Raw genomic sequence first — 12,526 nt, 5'->3', positions numbered from 1 at the left:
TACTGTTATAGCAGAATGTTTAATACAGCGTATTTCTGATATTCATTAAGGTCACATGCTGAGCTATATGCTGTGTGTTACTGAGCTGGGGCACACACAGTTAGAGAGACGATGGTCCTTCTGAGTTATCAATAGATGTGTTCATTTGAAGTGAGCTGACACCGAGGGTAGAGGAAGTTCAGAGAAGGCCTTCACCTTTGTTAGTTGACTAATCCTAAGGATGTCATGAGACGATAAAGTTAAAACTAGGGCTGTCAAACGATTAAAAATGTTAATCAGATTAATCACCGTTCGAACTATGTCCAAAATATGCCATTTCTTTATGTATAGGCCTATTGTTGTGGGAATGGAAAGATAAATGAAAGAAGGCGGATATATCCATTTAACACAGTATCTATGTTTATTATAACATTGTTCTGCGTGTCAAAATGAAAGACAGCCCACACACCTATCAATCATCAAACCGTGGGGTCTTATTTCATTACGTGTTGATTTCTATCAACACGTAATGTTGTATCGATATATATAGAGATGTACTACAGCAGAAGTATTCTCCGTCGGGACTTCCTGCAACAACACCACGCCGTTATCTTGACTCTGATTGGCCAGAAGACATGATCAAAGATGTTCTATTGAGAAGGCGATCACTACGTGACAAAAGTTTTCAAACCGTTTCTGGTCTCCGGTATTTCCAGACAAGTGGCTGAAATCAATCTGACTGCTGTCTGTGCAATTTAATCTGCGCGAGTTGGCAGACTTTATTTTGCTAACTTTAACATCATTGTTCATGGTGGGGCTAAGCCATGTCTTGGTATGGCTGTTGCCACTGGTGGGATGTATGGGGCGGGCCATTCTGCGCAAGCCTTAAATGCGTTAAATATTTTAACGCAAGGAATTCAAAAAATTAATTACCGCTGTTAACGCGATCATTTTGACAGGATTAGTTTAAACATATACAAGTATAGCTTTCAGAGAGATAAACATGTGACATTTGTGTGGTAGGCTGCATGATGACATGTGTGTGCATTAAACATGCTTAGGGAAAATGTGTGTGTGTTCATTGCAGTGGCTATATATGCTGTATGATTGTTGCTACTGTGGGGGGCATTTCCGCGACTGGCTGCTGTGGCAGCAGGTGATGTACTTCCTATTATTGTTTGTTTGTTGCAACAACTACATAATAATTACTGATCAGCTATATCTGTTTGTGTTTTATTGATTCCTCTCTGTTTCATTCTTTCCTGTTGTGTGAGTGCTGGATCGCCACAACACTACAGTCCCCTTTAAAACATCGAAAATGACACTGTCTGCCTCCATGCACCATTGAACAGGAAAGTAAATCACAACTGTCCAGTCTCATGTCAGGACAAACCTCCACAGTGTGTCCCTGTGGCCCCTTCTGACCATCTGAGCAACAACAGCTGTTCTCCAAGCCCTCAGCTCTGCCTCCTGAACTCAGTGTGCATCAGTTCCATTCAACATCCTGAGACTGAGTCAGCAGCGAATCTACACTGTGGCGAACAGCCGGGGTTCATCCATGACTCCCCCTCCTGAGATATCTGACAGTTCGGCAGGACAAACCTCGTTCCAAACAGAATTGGCCGTTTCCTGGAAAAATGTAGCACTCAAGGACTCGCTGCCATTTCAGAGCCCACTGAGGACTTTCTGGTCATTCCTCTGATCCATCCCCTCCCCAACACTGGCTTTTAGCATCACCCACTTGGGTTACATATCTCCAATGTCCCACCAGGAGAAACTCGTTAATATAGCAGCAGAGTGTTTTATTGCCGCAGTCTGTAGGAACTTGTGTTGCGCTGGACAGACAGGCCACCTGTTTTGCTCAGACCTCTCTCACCTGTCCTGTGCATGTGTGTGAATTGTACTGTGTGTTACCACAACCGAGTGAGCAACTGAGCTGAATTTCCCCTTTGGGATAAAATAAAGCTTCTTCTCCTTCTTAATAACATCGGCTGGCGCATCATAATGACGTTGGATAGTGTCAGTGCGGTCGGATTCTCAAAGCACAGCAGTCTCTTTTCCTAAGTCCTGATGAATCACGCTGTAAAAAAAAAACTCGTAAAAAAACAGTCAAAGTACTGGCAGCAGCGGCTGCCAAACAAAAACCCTTAAATTAAAGTAAAATACTTTAACTGAAATAAAGTGAATAAGCCATTAATTTACGGGAATTGTCCTTAAAGATTTTACAGGAAAACACTGTAATTTTACAGGTTTATTCTCTCTTGTTACAGTCAATAACCTTTAATAAAAGTACAGCACTAAAACTTCTACGGGCAAAAAACCCATAAAAAAACGGTCAAATGACGGGCAGCAGCGGCTGCCAAACAAAAGCCATAAAATTAAAGTACTTTAACGGAAATAAAGTGCAAAAGCAATTACTATACAGAAATTGTCCTTAAAGATTTTAGAGGAAACTTTCCTCTCTTTTCAAAATCCATTGTCTTAAAATGTTACATTAAAATACCTTAAATACATTTCTGATGAGAAATACAGTTTTTTACATTTTTTTTTATTAGATTTTTATGATCAAACACTAAAACAAATACAGAACCTAAAGTTCTAACGGGAGAATACTGTTATCTTACAGCTTTTTTCTAAAATGTTCCAATCAAACAGGTTCAACAAAATGACATCACAAAATGTTCTGTAGGAAACAATTACTCTGAAAAGTTAAAACATATAAAATATTTGTAGAATTATAGTACAATCAATCAATCAATCAATCAATCAATCAATCAATCAATCAATCAATCAGTGTTTATTTATAGCCCAATATCACAAATGTTACATTTGTCTCAGTGGTCTTCACAGTGTGTACAGAATATCAGTATGACAATACAACACCCTCTGTCCTCAGACCCTCTGTCCTTAGACCCTCTGTCCTCAGACCCTCTGTCCTCAGACCCTCTGTCCTTAGACCCTCTGTCCTCAGACCCTCTGTCCTTAGACCCTCACATCGTACAAGGAAAAACTTCCGGAGAAAACCCAGTTTAAAGGGAACATGGGAGAAACCTCAGGGAGAGCAGCAGAGGAGGGATCCCTCTCCCAGGACGGACAGACGTGCAATAGATGCCATGTGTAAATTGAAAAGATAATACATTTGCAACATATTTAAACATCATACTTATAAACAGTAGAAACAAAAAGTAAGTTGAATTTTTTAAGATTACTGTAGTGGCAATTTCTTATGTTGCCTTATATGCTAAAACCAAATGCTTCTGAAAGCATTGTCTAACACTAATGCACCATTTCCTGATATGTGCTGTTTCCTCTGCAGACTCTAATGAGGGTTATTATTCTCAAGCGCTTCAAGGGCACAGGGCTGATTTGGCAGACTATGTTGAAACTACTCCTCTTCACACTAAGTTTGAACTTCCATATGCTGATAACCGTTATACTTTCTACAGCTCAAGGACACAGGTGTCTCATAGCGATATGAGACATCCGTGTGAAAGCAGATTTCTGAGGCGTTCCGCCATGCTACACAAAACTCTGTCTGCCCGCCCTATCTTGTATATATTGCGAACACTCTTGCAGACTATCCTATACTCTGTGAGACCTGTGCCTTCGAAGCTTCAAATAAATAACCAACAAGACAACGCTGCTTGCTTTCACCAGTTTATTATTGATTACTCTCATTGTACATCTTTACAGTATTGACGAGTTTAAAATATCCACAACAGACGTGGTGTCAGGAGCGGGATCTCTGAAAGCTCCATCGGGGACACCCGGTGGTTGGCCGCCGGAATCCTCGGATTCTCCTCTACCTCGACAGAAAGTGTTACGGGACGAGAGGACCAGCGCCTGAGTGAAACTGATTGACTTCACGAGATCCAACAAACTCAATTCCTCTGAAATATCTGGTGAGATGTACACATTCTAATTGTTTAAAAGTAAAAGTGAAATAACCTCCATGACATTTATTAAGCGGGTTGCTCAAAAGTAGGATATTTGGTATATCCGTCGTAAAAGGTTTTACGATCAGTTTTTGTGTGATTTGTACTGAGGAACAAATATCACATCACCGACGGGTGAAAAATAGTGTTTTGGTAACCCGGGGTGTCTTGGTGACACTTAAAGACTTTAGTCATGGGGACAAAGCAAAGTAAGGGGGCAGAGCCTCCTGAGGGCCCAATTGTCATATGAGCAAAACATGGTGAAAGCAGTCTGTCTAAATTAAATATATGGACGGAAATGTTCGGATTTCCAAAGGGAGGATCTTTGAGTAAACTAAAAATCAAAGACCTAAAGGACACAAGAGTGTGAATATGGAATGAGAAAGAACAGTAAAATTAAAGTAAAAGAGTTAGAAAAGATAGAAAGTCACAGAAAGTGTTTAAAATACTGGGAGGATGACGCAGAGTGCCGTGAAAGGAGGCAGTTGGCCTCGGCAATAAAGAAAATAAAGGTGGATGATGAAAGTGAAGGAAAAAGGGAAAATAAATGTTGTCCGAAACCACACAATCCATTCCACCAGACATCCACTTCTCTGTATCCGTCTCTTACAGGTACGAGGGACCCTCTCCTCGACCACGGATTTCCGTTCCACCCTCAGGTCCATCCACCTCCCCCGGCGTATCGAGACCCAAACCATCTGGACGCCGGTGGGGACGTGGGTGGGGATCCAGCAGAGGCAGTTCCACCTGTCAGAGCATCTCCATCTACACGGGGACACAACTCAGCCCGAACACCTTAAAATCAAAGAGAAGGAAGAAAAACGCCAAGATGCCACGAGAAAGAGAGCTGCTAGAGAAAAAGCTAATAACTCTGAAATATACAAACAGCACCTCCGGGGCTACGACCAAACCACCAATGACGACAGCGAGGAAGACGAAACGACAGCCTCTCTGTTTTTGCAAACATTCCGAGACATGTCAGGACATGAGGGGAGAAACCATATGGTGGCCGAGGGGAGGGGGGAACACACACACACACACACACACTTTCCCCGCCCCTCACCCCTCTCCCGTTAGAGGTTGGTTAAATAAAAAGCCAGCGTCTTTTGGTCACTCTTCAATATTTTTCAAGTCGAGAGAAAATGGCCAAGAGACTTCTTGATATGAGTTTAATCAGCGAGACACCGGTGACAACTTACAGCCATCCGTTGGATGCTCCAATCAAGAAACGAATGCAGTTTGTATGCCGGGTTCAGACGCCTACAGCCGAAGATATGCTTCAGTCTCCTCTGTCTTGAAGGCATTCTTAAGCACATAAATGTAACATTAGGCTATGCATAAAATAACCAAACGATTATTACATTAACTAATTTGAACAGTAATTCACATCATCATCTCATAACAAAATAAGCTAAGGCAACTACTTGCATTCAGTGACTTGATTTTTTAAATGAAAACCAGGGATATCTTTTGTTTTGCGGTCCATATCTCATTAAAAATATCTAATGTTAGTAACTATTAAAGAAAGAATGGGGTCAATTCTATGTTAATGTAGTTTGACCATTGTAACTGCTGTGCAGACATACTGATAAAATAGGGCTTCTAACTAATTACCTTAAATAAAATCACTAATTAATTAAACCAGTTCAATACGCATTATTCTTATTCTTATCATTCTTTATGAGCGCAGTAACGGTAAGGTATCTAATTACTTATTTATCTAGTATTCCATCACATAATAACAGAGATGGTCAAACTGAAGTAGAGACATGGCAGAAATCCTACAATGAAGCAGGACAGTGAAGGGAAGTCTCTTTGAAGAGTGTTTGAATAGTTTAAAGATCGTAATGCCCCCTTGATCATATCTTTTTTTTTAAAAGACTGTTTCTCTAAAAGGCAGGTTTTGTGATTTTTAAGACTTTTTACAGACACTCGGCAGATTTGTGTGTAATTCTCTCATAAAGGAACAGTAAGTCTCTTACTTTATTGATAGCGTTTTTTATGTGTGACAACTTTACAACTGGTAGAAAGCTAAGTACTTTTTCTGAGCAGATTTTCTTTAAGACTGTGACTCTTAACACACCAACCCCCCGAGAGCCAGACATACTCATCCCCTTTTCAACGTATTTTGTTTTTGTCTTTCTCGCCTTTTTTTCCATTATATTTTTGGAAAAAACGACATAGTGATTGCTAGCAAAAATACAACATGCAACTAATACATTATACAATATTACGACTTTTTGCGATATTTTCAACACAATATACTTGTACCCTTTTTTTTTTGTAGGACTTCAAGATATTTTGCATGTCATGCATAAACACGGTGTCATCTTTCTTGAAACTGACGTGCTGTCCGTTTTACAAACAAGTTATGTTTATGCTTCTTCATCCTCTGAATGTTCCTCCCCCGTCCCTCTTCCTTCAGCCATCACAACAACAACAATCAAGGTGGATCTGTGAAATGAAACACCTCTTCCCAAAGCGTGACTACCCTATTGAGGGCATGCGTCTAGGGCAGTAGGGTCTAAATCGATTGGCCAGATATACTAACATGCAGAACGTACGGTATGTTTGAAAAAGACTAACCATTTATCCAGTTCAAGCTGTCTTTAAGATGTGACATCGCGCTCTGACTATTTCCCGTAAAATCGTGACAAACTATTACTTGTTCTTACATTTGAGCTCTTGCTGCTTGGTTGAAAATGATAGATGAAAAAGAACTTTTTTATAAAGAGTCAAACAGCGAGGGACATTATACTGGTGAAAAGACTCTCAATTCTACACTGACTCCCCCCACTCAACGCAATAAGTCCCACCCCACTCAGCAAATCATCTAAAATGAAGGACCCCACCAAGACGACCGTTGAAAACTAGCCATGGATCTGAGAAAAACCAAGTCTGATGTAGCCTACCCTTATTATCACCAGCATAATGGATATGGGCTTAATGACTGGATGGTACAAAGTAGGGGAGAGGATGTCCCCGAAGAAGAGCTCTCCTCTATATCATATCCATGTAAGGTCTTTAGGAGAAAAGAGGACCATGATAACATGACATATGAAGAATATCTTTCTTTAAAAGATGGTATTATAGATAACCTTTATAGAAACAGTATATCTCATGCCACTCGCCAAGTTCGCAAATGACAATTAGCAGAAAAGAATAGAAAAAGTAAAGAAAAACGAAGAAAAAGAAAAAGCAACATGAAAAGGAGAAGAAAAATTAAAAGCAAACGCAGAATGCGAATGAAAGGAAAAGGGACCATAGGACGGAAAACTAAAAAGACAAAAAGAAGGAAGGTGAAAAGAAAAAGAAACAAAGTGAAGAAATTTAAACTAGAGGATGGTGTTGTAGAGCCATTACCGGATCATAATAATCTTATAGAACATCTCCCGCTAACCGACTGCTGCGATTGTGTTGAACAAATACCAAAAGCAATGTCAGAACTTTGCTTCATTATAATGAGAGAAAAAGCTCGATACTGTGGAATTGCCCAAATTGGCGACAGTGCCAGAACATGTATTAAAAGACTGTTGGAGGATCTCTATTCTAGTATCGGTTGTCATTACATCGAAGGATACGCCAAAACGTGTGACGACATAGACAAAGCTTTTGAAGACAATTATATGGTACCTGTCCTTACAGCTAAACAAATCCTACGCCAGGTATTCAACAGACCACAAGAAGCACAAGAAGCCCCAGAAAGGATTACATTCAGAGCTAATAATGGAGAAACCGAAGAAGAAGCAAAGCAGATTATAATCGTTGCGGGTGAAAGGATAGAGAATTTGCATGTGATGTTAATGCATTTATCTGATATGAAAAATGCATTCGTATACTTCCAAGAGACCCCTAAACATCTACTTGGGCTGTGTGAATTGAACGATAAACCGATCACTGTAAATGAAACGCGGAGAGAAGCAGCAGTGCAAATCGTTAAGTCTATTACCTTGTATGCACTACGACATTAACTTGGTAAAATGTAATGTGTTTTTCTGAAAATGTGTTGAATGGTGTTTTCAATTAAACAACCATTACAAAATGAAAATGTGTTTTATTTTTACTTTCATATATAGTAATAGTATTGTAAACAAAACATTTAAAGTGGTCCTGGAATCTTCATTTTTCAGAAACATTCTGTAACATTACCGAAGAAATGACACTTACTCTTTTTCTTGTGTTACCAAGATACTTTTAGATACAGTTTGGTGTCTGAAAACTGAAACTGGTTGAATATGAAGTACTTTATAAGGAATTCGGATTCTTTTAAAGGCAGATTTTGGCTTTTTTCTCTTGCCAAGATACTTTTAGACACACTTTGAGGGATGCAAAACCTTAAAACTAGAAAATGAAGTACAGTCTGATTAGATTTTTTCTTAAAGACTGTTTCTCTAAAAGGTAAGTTTGTGATTTTAACAATTTTCCCTGACACTTGGCAGATTTGTGTGTAATTCTCTCACAAAGGAACTGTAAGATACACTTTTTATGTATGCAAAACCTTAAACATTTTTTTTTTTTTTGAAAATAAAATACTTTGTCTGAATACATTTTCTTTAAAGGCACTTTTTTTTATTTTAAAGCTATTTCAGTGGGAAAATCCAGTTTTGTTGACATCAAGGCTTTTTTCTATTTTCTTGTGTTACTAAGATACTTTTAGACACACTTTGATGTATGCAAAACTTAACAAATGGTAGAATATGAAGTACTTTGTAAGGAATTCGGTTTCTTTTAATGGCCGTTTTTAAACACTTGTTCAGTTAAACAATGGGTTTTTTATTTTCTGATAAACTTACATATTTTAGTTATTTTATGTTACCAAGATACTTTGAGATACACCCTGATGTACGCAACACTTAACAAAGGGTATAATATGAAGTACTTGGTAAGGAAGGCGTTTTTCTTTAAGGGTGCAAAACTTTAGAACAGCGTAAAATATTCATTAAATTGTATTGAATTGAGTTTTCTTTTTTGATTTTCAACATACTATTTGTACACAATGACTTTTCTATATTTCTGATAAACTATACTTTTGACTTTTGACTTATTCTTAAATTTGACCTATTGCTGCTTGGTTGGAAATGATAGGCAAAGGCATTTGCGAGGATGAATGGAGGATCCGACACGCTTCGGAGGCTTTTCTGCGCAAGCTCAAAAACTGCTGACGCCTCAAGGAGAGACTTGAAAATATCCTTACCGAGTTGTATGGAGAAGAAGAAGACTAATAACCAGCCGGGGGATTTTTTTTTTTCGATACTTTGACTTTTCTTTAAGGTAAAATAAAAATGGGAAACTACTATGCAAAAAACTCTGTATATATTGATCATAATGTAGTCAATACCCTTTTAATAAGTGTGGTGATGAGGACGATTGAAAACAGAATGAGTAGTGACCCCTGTGTAAAAAGAATGGCCGAAGTTTGTAAACTGGAAGACATTTTGGATATAGTTCGTTCTGGCAGTACTATTCCGGGTCATTGGGAAACGATTGTAACGAAACATTTAAAGTGGTCCTGGAATCTTCATTTTCCGAAACATTCTGTAATATTATCTCAGAAATGAAACAAACATCAAAAGTGTATCATGTGCTCTCATTGTATGCTCTGTTTGTAGATGTAATGCATCTGTGTGTTGAAAACAGCATACACGTGAATATTTTGACTGAAGTGAAAAAACTCCATCACGATATCTCCAGTGATATGGGGAATTCTAAGCTGGAGACTGTCCTGGGGATGCTACAATCAGTATAACTATTGATTGTCATCATTATAGCAAGGGGAGCGTGTCTGATACATGTGTATTACAGTCCTTCTTGTTGTGTTTTTCAGTGTTTTCTGTGTGTCTGTACACACAAAGCACACTTCATTATCTACTTTTCAGCTTTTTTAAAAAGAAAAGTGTATCTTTCGGTAACTTTCTCAGAGAATTTAAGCATAAATCTGTCAAATGTTCAAACAGCCTTGTTTCACTGAAATACCCTCAAAATGACAAACTGCCATTAAGAGTCAGATTCTTAACCAAATCTACTGACACAAAGTCCTTCGTTATCTACTTTTCAGCTTTTAATACAAAAGTGTATCTTTCGGTAACCTTCTTGAGAGAATTAAGCATAAATCTGTCAAAGATTCTTAACGAAATCTACTGACACAAAGTACTTCATTATCTACTTTTCAGCTTTTTATACACAAAGTGTATCTTTCAGTAACTTTACCAGAGAATTTAAGCATACATCTGTAAAATGTTCAAAACAGCCTTGTTTCACTGAAATACCCTCAAAATGACAAACTGCCATTAAGAGTCAGAATCCTAACGAAATCTCCTCAAACAGAGTACTTTCTACAGATGAAGCCTCCCTCTCAACGCAATATGTCCCACCCACTCAGCAAATCATCGGTAGGGAATAAACACTCGTGCTGCCTCTGACTGGGGTGAGCGATTTGACATCCGTTACATTTTTCCTCTCTGTACAGTTGCACGACTCTATCCAACAGATGAACTACAACCGCTTTTACCGTATTCAGGAATGCCGATGTCCTAACACGTTCTGTAGCATCACCCTCGGGAGCACAAGGAAAGCATGGCGAATCAATGCCTACTGCTGTTGATTCCTCTGGAGACTCGGGTGGAGTAGATGGAGGTTGAGGCATATTCAGCCACCCCGTGATATCAATACCCGCCATATAGTTGTCGAGATCTGGTGTCCAAATTGTTGGTGAGGATGGCGGTCCTGTAGGCGTTTGATCCAGGCTGCAGATCGTGGGGGGAGACTTGGTTTTTCTCAGATCCATGGTTGCTGCTCTCTAAAAATGTCCTTGCGGGGTCCTTACTTTTAAAATGATCTGCTGAGGTGGGTGGGACTTGTTATGTTGATTGGGGGGCGGGGTCCTCTGCAAACGTGAGGGTCTTTTTCACCAGTATAATGTCCATCGATTTCTGACTCTGTTTAAAAAAGTTCTTTAAGCTTTGTAGCTTTTCCATCAATCATTTCCATCCATGCAGTCAGAGGCACCCTCAAGGACGTTTGAAATACCCCGCATGTAGAATTAAAATACTCCAAAACAAAATCATCAGAGGGGTCCTTACCCAACGTCACCAAACGGCTTGAGCGGTAATACCAACGCCCAGAGGGTCCGCTTTTAGTTTCCCAGACGGTGCCTGTCAGGACTCTTCTCCCTTCTGGCTGTGTGGGAATATCTCTCTTCTTCCCTTTCCTTCACATTGAGGGGTAAACGATGCAAACTCTTCTTTAATCTCGCATGCTGTTTGTGTTTCTTTGCTTTTCTTTGCAAATATCTTGTACACCGGTGGTTCCACGATGGTTTCTTGATGCACTACTTATTCCGATACAATGGTTGCGTGTAGATCTCGGGAAGACACCAGAGTTAACACAGCCCAATCTGTTGAGGTCAGTGTCGCTTTAACACTACGGGGTCTATACGTTTCTCCATTCTTCAGATTGTAGAAATGCAGTTCATTAGCCATATAGTTGAATATATAACCCCAAATATCGCCATTTTTCAGAATCCATTCTTCGTGAAGTTCTTCGGCTGTAGGCGTCTGAACCCGTCATACAAACTGCATTCGTTTCTTGATTGGAGCACCCAACGGATGGCTGTAAGTTGTCACCGGTGTCTCGCTGATTAAACTCATATCAAGACGTCTCTTGGCCATTTTCTCTCGACTTGAAAAATATTGAAGAGTGACCAAAAGACGCTGGCTTTTTATTTAACCAACCTCTAACGGGAGAGGGGTGAGGGGCGGGGAAAGTGTGTGTGTGTGTGTGGGTGTGTGTTGGTGTGGTGTGTGTGTGTGTGTGTGTGTGTGTGTGTGTGTGTGTGTGTGTGTGTGTGTGTGTGTGTGTTCCCCCTCCCCTCGGCCACCATATGGTCTCTCCCCTCATGTCTTCCCCTCATGTCCTGTCTTTTTTGAATATATGTTTTTAGATGCTTTACTTTGATTAATTTCATGTTATTTGCAAGTATTTGTAAGTTACATTCAATACTGTATACAGGATTAGGGGCACAGGAAGTGGTTAGGAGGCGGGACATATATCCTATGCATACTAATTGATTGAAACAACGGCATTTATTTTTCTCATTTTTTAATTTTAATTTAATTTTAATTTAATTGTGTAAACCGGAAGCGGGGCGGGACATCCGCGGAAGTGGGGGCGGGACATCCGGTCAAACGGGGCGGGACTTCCGGTCGAACAGGGCGGGACTTCCGGTCGAAAATGTGGGACTTCCGGTCAAACAGGGCGGGACTTCCGGTCAAAAGGGGCGGGACTTCCGGTCAAATGGGGGACTTCCGGTCAAAAGGGGCGGGGCGACCTGTCACATTCCATACTAATGTGATGAAAGTGGCATTTGTATAACTACTGACATGGTATTTACAGGGCTACATGTACACACCTAGAGACGTTGACAAGTACCAACAGTATTTATCTCTGTCAATAACCTCACCTTCTTGGCAAACACTGTATTGTTGTTGAAGAGGTGGAGAGACAATGCACAGTTTGACCCCACTGCTGTCCCCCATGGCCAAAGCATGTCTCTCCGTCCCACTGAGGTGGCGTTAGGACTTTTCGCTGTCCGTCATCTTGACAGACAGGATCGT

Source organism: Pseudochaenichthys georgianus, unplaced genomic scaffold, assembly GCF_902827115.2.
Source record: "Pseudochaenichthys georgianus unplaced genomic scaffold, fPseGeo1.2 scaffold_750_arrow_ctg1, whole genome shotgun sequence".
In the NCBI taxonomy this organism is placed as follows: domain Eukaryota; kingdom Metazoa; phylum Chordata; class Actinopteri; order Perciformes; family Channichthyidae; genus Pseudochaenichthys; species Pseudochaenichthys georgianus.
This window is presented reverse-complemented; position numbering follows the sequence as displayed.